Raw genomic sequence first — 6,866 nt, 5'->3', positions numbered from 1 at the left:
ATCTGTTCATTGATTCGGAGGTTGTCTGTTCCTCCTTTTCCAGGAAAACAAGCGCTGTGCTTGTTTTCAACAACAATACGCAGTAAATGTTTGGTTTTGAATGCATTTAATAGCCATAGGTACTTCAGCCATCCTTGAAGGTGCATGGCCTCAAATTCAGATCTGTCCCTGGTCACTTTCTTCTGCCTTCTGGGGGTGGGAGGACGAAGGAAGGAGGGTAAGAGTTGCCACAGGACTGATATGGGAAATAAAGCTTCTGAGCTTTTTGAATTTTCAAGGGTGAAAAGAATTCAAGTATTACTAGATCCAAAATTTTTGGAAGGATCCGAAGAAATCTTGACAATTAACACAAGATTCAAAATGTAAAGGCAATTTGGTATGACATAGCAGCCTCATTTCTGACAAGTTATAATAAAACTTTTGTTTCATAGCTTAGAGCAACATTTCATTTTTGACAACTGCCCAAAAGACCACCAGAAAACTCCATTGATCAAGCAGCGCTAAGACAATTACACCCATTATACATAGTAAGAGAACACCACTTTGATGGCCTTCATAGGTGTCAGAAGAAGGAAGTCAGGGGAGGATATTTATAGGGTTGTTAGGTCTTTAAAAAATTTAGGAACTGGTTGAGAGTGGGCAGAGTTTGTAGTCTAATGGCTTGGCTAGGTGGACAAGACCAAAGTCTTCAGCAAGTCTTGAAGAGCAAGAGGTTACTCTTGATAATAAGCTCTTTTACATGGTTCAGGGTTTATCTTCCAGGAATAAATATTTCCTGGAGAGCAAGGTCTTAATCTATTTTTGTGTATTTTCTGAGTTATTTCACATCAGGACAGGAAAGAATGCTCAGTTTCAGTACTGTTTAACATGGGAAAGTACGTTGCTTTGAATTCTCAGCCATCTGGGAATTCCCTGGTGGTCCAGTGGTTAGGATTCCATGTTTTCATTGCAGTGGACCAGGTTCAATGCCCGGTCGGGGAACTAAAGTCCCACAAGCCGCACAGTGTGGCCAAAACCAAAAAAAACAACAAAAAACTTACTTGTAAAGTTCTAAATCTCACCCTCCCAGTTTTCACTTACATCCCCTCTTCCTTGCCCACACCTCACCTTTGCTCAATTCCGTCATTTAAGTAGTCAACAGCTTCATTTCCCATCTTAATCACTAAATAGGCTTTTAGGCTCAAATCTGATCTGCAGGCGATCTTGTTATCTTTCTCTCCCAATGTTATTCTCCATCCCAGAATAAGCCAGCTGGCTAACTCTAAGAGTCTGATTGCTGGAACAGACTGTGATGGTGAATTACTCCCAGGAGCAAAGTATTTCCTTTTCATTGTATTCATCAATTTACCTCAAGCCACTTCCTGCTTTCTTTTTTAAAGGACTAGTCCTTTCAGCTCAGTTCCTGTGGTTGACAGGAAGTAATCAATAAACAATCTATAATAGGAATAGAAAAGAATTTTATTCAAGCCAAACTGGGGACTATAGCCCAGGAGACACAGATTCAAGAAGCACTTGAATTGGGTTCCGCTGGACTACAAAACAGGGGAGGCGTATAAACGCAAAAACCACGAAGTTACATAAATTGTTTGTCAAGAATTAGGACTGGAACTGACAAGATGCTTGTTAAGTAAGGATTGGTTGGAGTCCAAAATGGTTGTGTAGTTACAAGGGGAGACCTTGAGACCATAAGGTTGTAGCTGGCAGCTGCTAGCAGACATTGTTTCCAGAATGGCTGGTGGTGTCCTTGATTCTGAAACAGTTCAGAAAATTCAAGTTCTCAGTGTTGCAGCAATGTGTCTGAAATCACATCCACAAAGGCCATCCAGCTCCGTTTTGAATGCCTGAACCATAGTTAGTCCATTTTGATTTTTCAATATACTCTCTTCTTGAATGGTTAAAGCAGATGTACAATGCATATGGTTTAACAGGCCATAAGACAGGCTGTTCTAATTTGCATAAAATTCAAGTCAAATCATGTGTAAGCCAGAATGACTTCTCCATATCTCAATATGTGAACATTTCTTCCATCACTGTGTGGTTTAATATTTATTGGCCCCTCCTGTGGAGAAAAAGGGAACCTCCTACACTGTTGGTGGGAATGTAAATTGGTACAGCCACTATGGAGAACAGCATGGAGGTTCCTTAAAAAAGTAAAAAAAGAACTACCACATAACTCAGCAATCCCACTCCTGGGCATGTATCTGGAAGAAAACCATAATTTGAAAAGATAAATGCACCCCAATGTTCATTGCAGCACTATTTACAGTAGCCAGGTCCTGGAAGCAACCTAAATGCCCATCAACAGAGGAATGGATAAGGAAGATGTGGTACATAGATACAATGGAATATTACTTGGCCATAAAAAAGAATGAAATAATGCCATTTGCAGCAACATGGATGGACCTGGAGATTGTGATACTGAGTGAAGTAAGTCAGACAAAGACAAATATCATATGATATCGTTTATATGTGGAATCTAAAAAATGGTACAAAAGAACTTATTTACAAAACAGAAATAGAGTCACAGATGTAGAAAACAAATTTATGGTTATCAAGGGGGCAAGGGGGGAGGGATAAATTGGGAGATTGGGATTGACATATACACACTACTGTATATAAAATAGGTAACTAATAAGAACCTACTGTGTAGCCCAGGGAACTCTACTCAATACTCTGTAATGACCTACATGGGAAAAGAATCTAAAAAAGAGTGGATATATGTATGTGTATAACTGATCCACTTTGCTGTACACCAGAAACTAACACAACATTGAAAATCAACTATACTCCAATAAAATTAATTTAAAAAAATTTACTGGCTGCTCCAATTCTATTTCACTTCCAGATGTATGTCCCAGCACCTTTATTCAGTGTGGATGCTATTGTTTTCCTGGAGCCCTGTGGTTTTTGGTCTCAGGTGAAGGGCTCTAGACGCACCTACTTTCCTGCCTTTGCAAGAGCTGGTGGCCTCGTAGGTAGACATCACTGACTGTGGAAGCCCTCTCCAAGCTTAGACAACAGTAACCCCCTAAAGAGGAGAAACTACCAACTGTTCATGTACATGGCACCAAGGACAAGAAGGTGTAACACTAAACACACTGCTTTTGTAATCTGTATCTAGAACGTTAGAAATGCTATTAAAATTCAAGATCCTAATTTTTCAGTTGAAAAAACAGACCCAAAGATTCACGTGATGAAATTTACCCAAGTTTCCTGAGAGGGGGAATGCAAGCCCAGGTTAGAATCCAAATCTCACCTCTTTCCCCCAGTTCAAGAGTGGAAAAAACTACTCAATAGTGAATAAAAATACTGAAATGCAACTTTCCTTTGCCCTTTGCATTGTCTATAGACCCTCTTTTGCAAAAATTTATTTTATAAGAAAAAGAAGACTTAATTCTTATTAATTCAGTTTAGTGCCATTCAGGCCCCCAGGGGGTTGTTTTTTCTCATAATCCAGGACCTTTGTTGCCATTAAGAATCACAGATAATCACTAGTTCTCACCTGCTCAAAATAAGCCCTGAGCCTTTCCCAGCTGATACTAGCCGATGTGGAACGTTTTGCTTCTCCCGAAAGTGCACTGCAGGGGGCTGGCAGTTCTGTGACTGGTTGGTGGGAAGAGCTGTGTGATGCTGTCCCACCCTGGCCTCCTACACCACATGTTCTACAACTTCAAGTCCTTCAGATGACTATGCCCTTTCTGGGGTATACTGTTCCCTGCTTCTGTGACCCTGTAGTCATGTCATCAACCACAAGATGGACATTTTGACCCCCTTTTGGAGAGAAAAGTCATTTTCTGCTTAGAATTCGAGCTGAATCTGGATTTGCTTTTTCAGTCAGGGTCATGGCACCATGGACTCCCCACTGACCACCTGCTCTGGGCTGTCATGTCGGCCCCCAACTCTGTGTGAATTGTACGAGGCCCTTGGGGAGAAGACAGGTGGCAAAATGAGAGAGATTGTACCATAGTGTCTTTAAGAAGCCCACAGCACAAGCTCACTATTTTGTGAGCTTGTTACATAAGTGACCCTGGAGGGAATTTGATCTGGTAGATATCAGAACACATTGCAGGAAAAAATGGAGAAACAGGAACAGTTCCCAGAGAACCAAGGGCAGGAAATGACAAATCAGATTTGAGGAAGGGCCAAGGATACGGCAGCAACCTGGGATCAAAGGAGCATCACCATCCAACAAGGAATGACAAACAGAGAGGGATGGTTTTGTTGCTGCTGTTGTGATGTGATTATTCTCTTAGAGGAAAAAAATGTGAAGCACCTGGTGCCCCCTTTCTCTCTCTTCTCTGAGTACACGATCAGAGGGAAAGGCTTTATTTATTTATTTATTTGGTTGTGCCGGGGCTTAGTTGTGGCAGGCGGGCTCCTTAGTTGCAGCAGGTGGGCTCCTTAGTCATGGCGTGCGAGCTCTTAGTTGCGGCATGCATGTGGGATCTAGTTGCCTGACCAGGGATCGAACCTGGGTCCCCTGTGTTGGGAGCCTGGAGTCTTATCCACTGCACCACCAGGGAAGTCACGGGAAAGGCTTTAAACTGTAGCAATGGTTTTTTTTTTTTTTTTTTTTTTTTTAGATCTCTTATAGATAAGGGAAGTGACAAGATTTGGTGACTTGCCAAGTTCACATGGCTACTAACTTTAAGAACCAGTTTTCAAAGCTAGATCTGTCGGATTCCAAAGCGTCAGCTCTTTTCAGTCTGTCGTGTGGAACTTAGTGGGGAGGGAGCTAGGGGAGTGCAGTGGCTGTGTCCCAGTTCTGGGTGAATTCAGTGGGTTGGAACCTTCTGCAATTGTTATTTGCCGCTTCTACCTGTATTTGAGGTTTACTCAAGCTGCTCATGAGAAGCTGAGCTTCATTTGACTGCCATCTAGTGGTCATTTAATCTCTGTAGGGAATCTAAGTAGAGTTTTTGTTTCTCACGTCTTTGCTGAAGAGCCATGAAAATCATTTAAATTTGCAAAGATGTACATCCAGAAACAAAGAATGTTTCCCCAAATCTAACTTATGTCACACAGAGAAATCTAAACAGACTATGAGATCACTGAAAATGAACTTTGTAAATTATTTAGTCTAACTCTTTTACTGATAGGAAAATTTGATACTCAAAAGAAATATAAAGGATTACAAAGAATGTTCTCTACTCATTTATCTATGTAAAGAGAGCATATGATCAAGAGCACAGGCTTCAGAATTGGCCTGCCTAGGTTTAGCTCCATCCCTTATAAGCTGGGTGGCCTTGGCCAAGTTGCTTAACCTCTCTGAGCCTGTTTCCTCATATGTGAAAGGGTAACAGAGAAGAACAAACCTGACTCCATAGTGGATCTATCCCTTTAGCTCTAACCCTTGTGCTCTGTAGCCTGTGCTTAGTCACGTTGGCTTTGCACCTTTTGTAAACGAATGTTGCCTATAGCCTGAAATATATAGGATAGCCTAGTCTCAGGGCTCTGACCTTTAAAGGTATAACACTTTTCCATTAAACATTTGCAGAACAGAGAATAATATTTGTCTTGTTGGAGGTTTACAGGAACATTGTGACCAGACCTATGTGCACAGCTGCTAGAACAAAGAAGTTTGCAGCTACCAGCCACAGCCCCTCCCCTTTTAGTATAAAAGAAGCCTGAATTCTAACTCAGGTAAGATGGTTCTTTGGGACACTAGTCCACCATCTTCTCTGTCTGCTGGCTTTCTGAATAAAGTCTCTATTCCTTGTCCCAACACCTCATCTCTCCTGATTTATTGGCCTGTTTTGTGGGGAGCAGTACAAACTTGGACTCAGTAACAAAAGATAATAATAGTATCTATGACATGAAATTGTTGAGATAGTTAGATATATAGATACACAGGTAGATTTAGATGGAGATTACTTGCAACAGTGCTTGGTACATGGTAAGCACAATAAAAACATGCCTATTTTTAGACTAAAGATAAGTTTATTATAAACCTTAGGGCAATTAAACTGACTACTTAAAGCCCAGTATAACAAATGTGTTAAAAGCATTTTAAGAGCATAATACAGAGCCTCTGGAAGCATGGCTTTTTTATAATAATTGACATGATAGTGGTTAGTCCTGGGAAGCTATTTCAACTTGAATCCTTAAATAGTTGAAGAAGAAAGAAAAGGCAGGAGGAGAGGGTAAAGACAAGGGGTAATGAAGGACCACATCCTCTTTGTCATTCATTTACTGATTCAACCACTCAACATTCACTGTCTACTATATCCTAGGGACCATGCCAGGTTATTTCAGGTCAGTGGTTCTTAAATGTGTTCCACAAGGTCAAAACCGCTCTCATAATACTACTAAGATGTCAGCTACTTTTTTTCACTGTTGACATTTGTACTGATGGTATGTGAGTAGAACTGTTGGTGTGTCCCATGGATCAAGGCAGTGGTACCAAACTATCTTTGTATTCCCTGCACCACACTCCCAGCAAAGGACATGCTCGGCCCTACCCCGCCCTGCTCTGTCAGTATGACCATTTTTAAAAAAATTAATTTATTATTTTGTTGCGTTGGCTCCCTAGCTGCGGCATGCGTGTGGGATCTTCCCTGACCAGGACCCCCTGCATTGGGAGCACGGAGTCCCAGCCACTGCACCACCAGGGAAGTCCCAGTATGACCATTTTTAACTCATCATTTCATGTAATGCATTAAGGTTGATAAATCTCCTCACACCAAATCTTTACAAGTGAGATTGGTCTGTGGTGATCAGGTTTAGATATTAAAGTTACACTAGATTCATAAAATAAATTGGGAAAGTTTCCACCTTTTTCTACAGTTTTGACTAGCTTAAATCAAGCAGTTAAAACACAGCTATGATCCCCTCTGGCCTTGCTGTCTTTTTTCGTGGTAGAGCCT

This window comes from Lipotes vexillifer, unplaced genomic scaffold (assembly GCF_000442215.2).
Source record: "Lipotes vexillifer unplaced genomic scaffold, Lipotes_vexillifer_v1.1 scaffold147, whole genome shotgun sequence".
Lineage (NCBI taxonomy): Eukaryota > Metazoa > Chordata > Mammalia > Artiodactyla > Lipotidae > Lipotes > Lipotes vexillifer.
The sequence above is the reverse complement of the archived record's forward strand: the minus strand, read 5'-3'. Positions refer to the sequence as shown.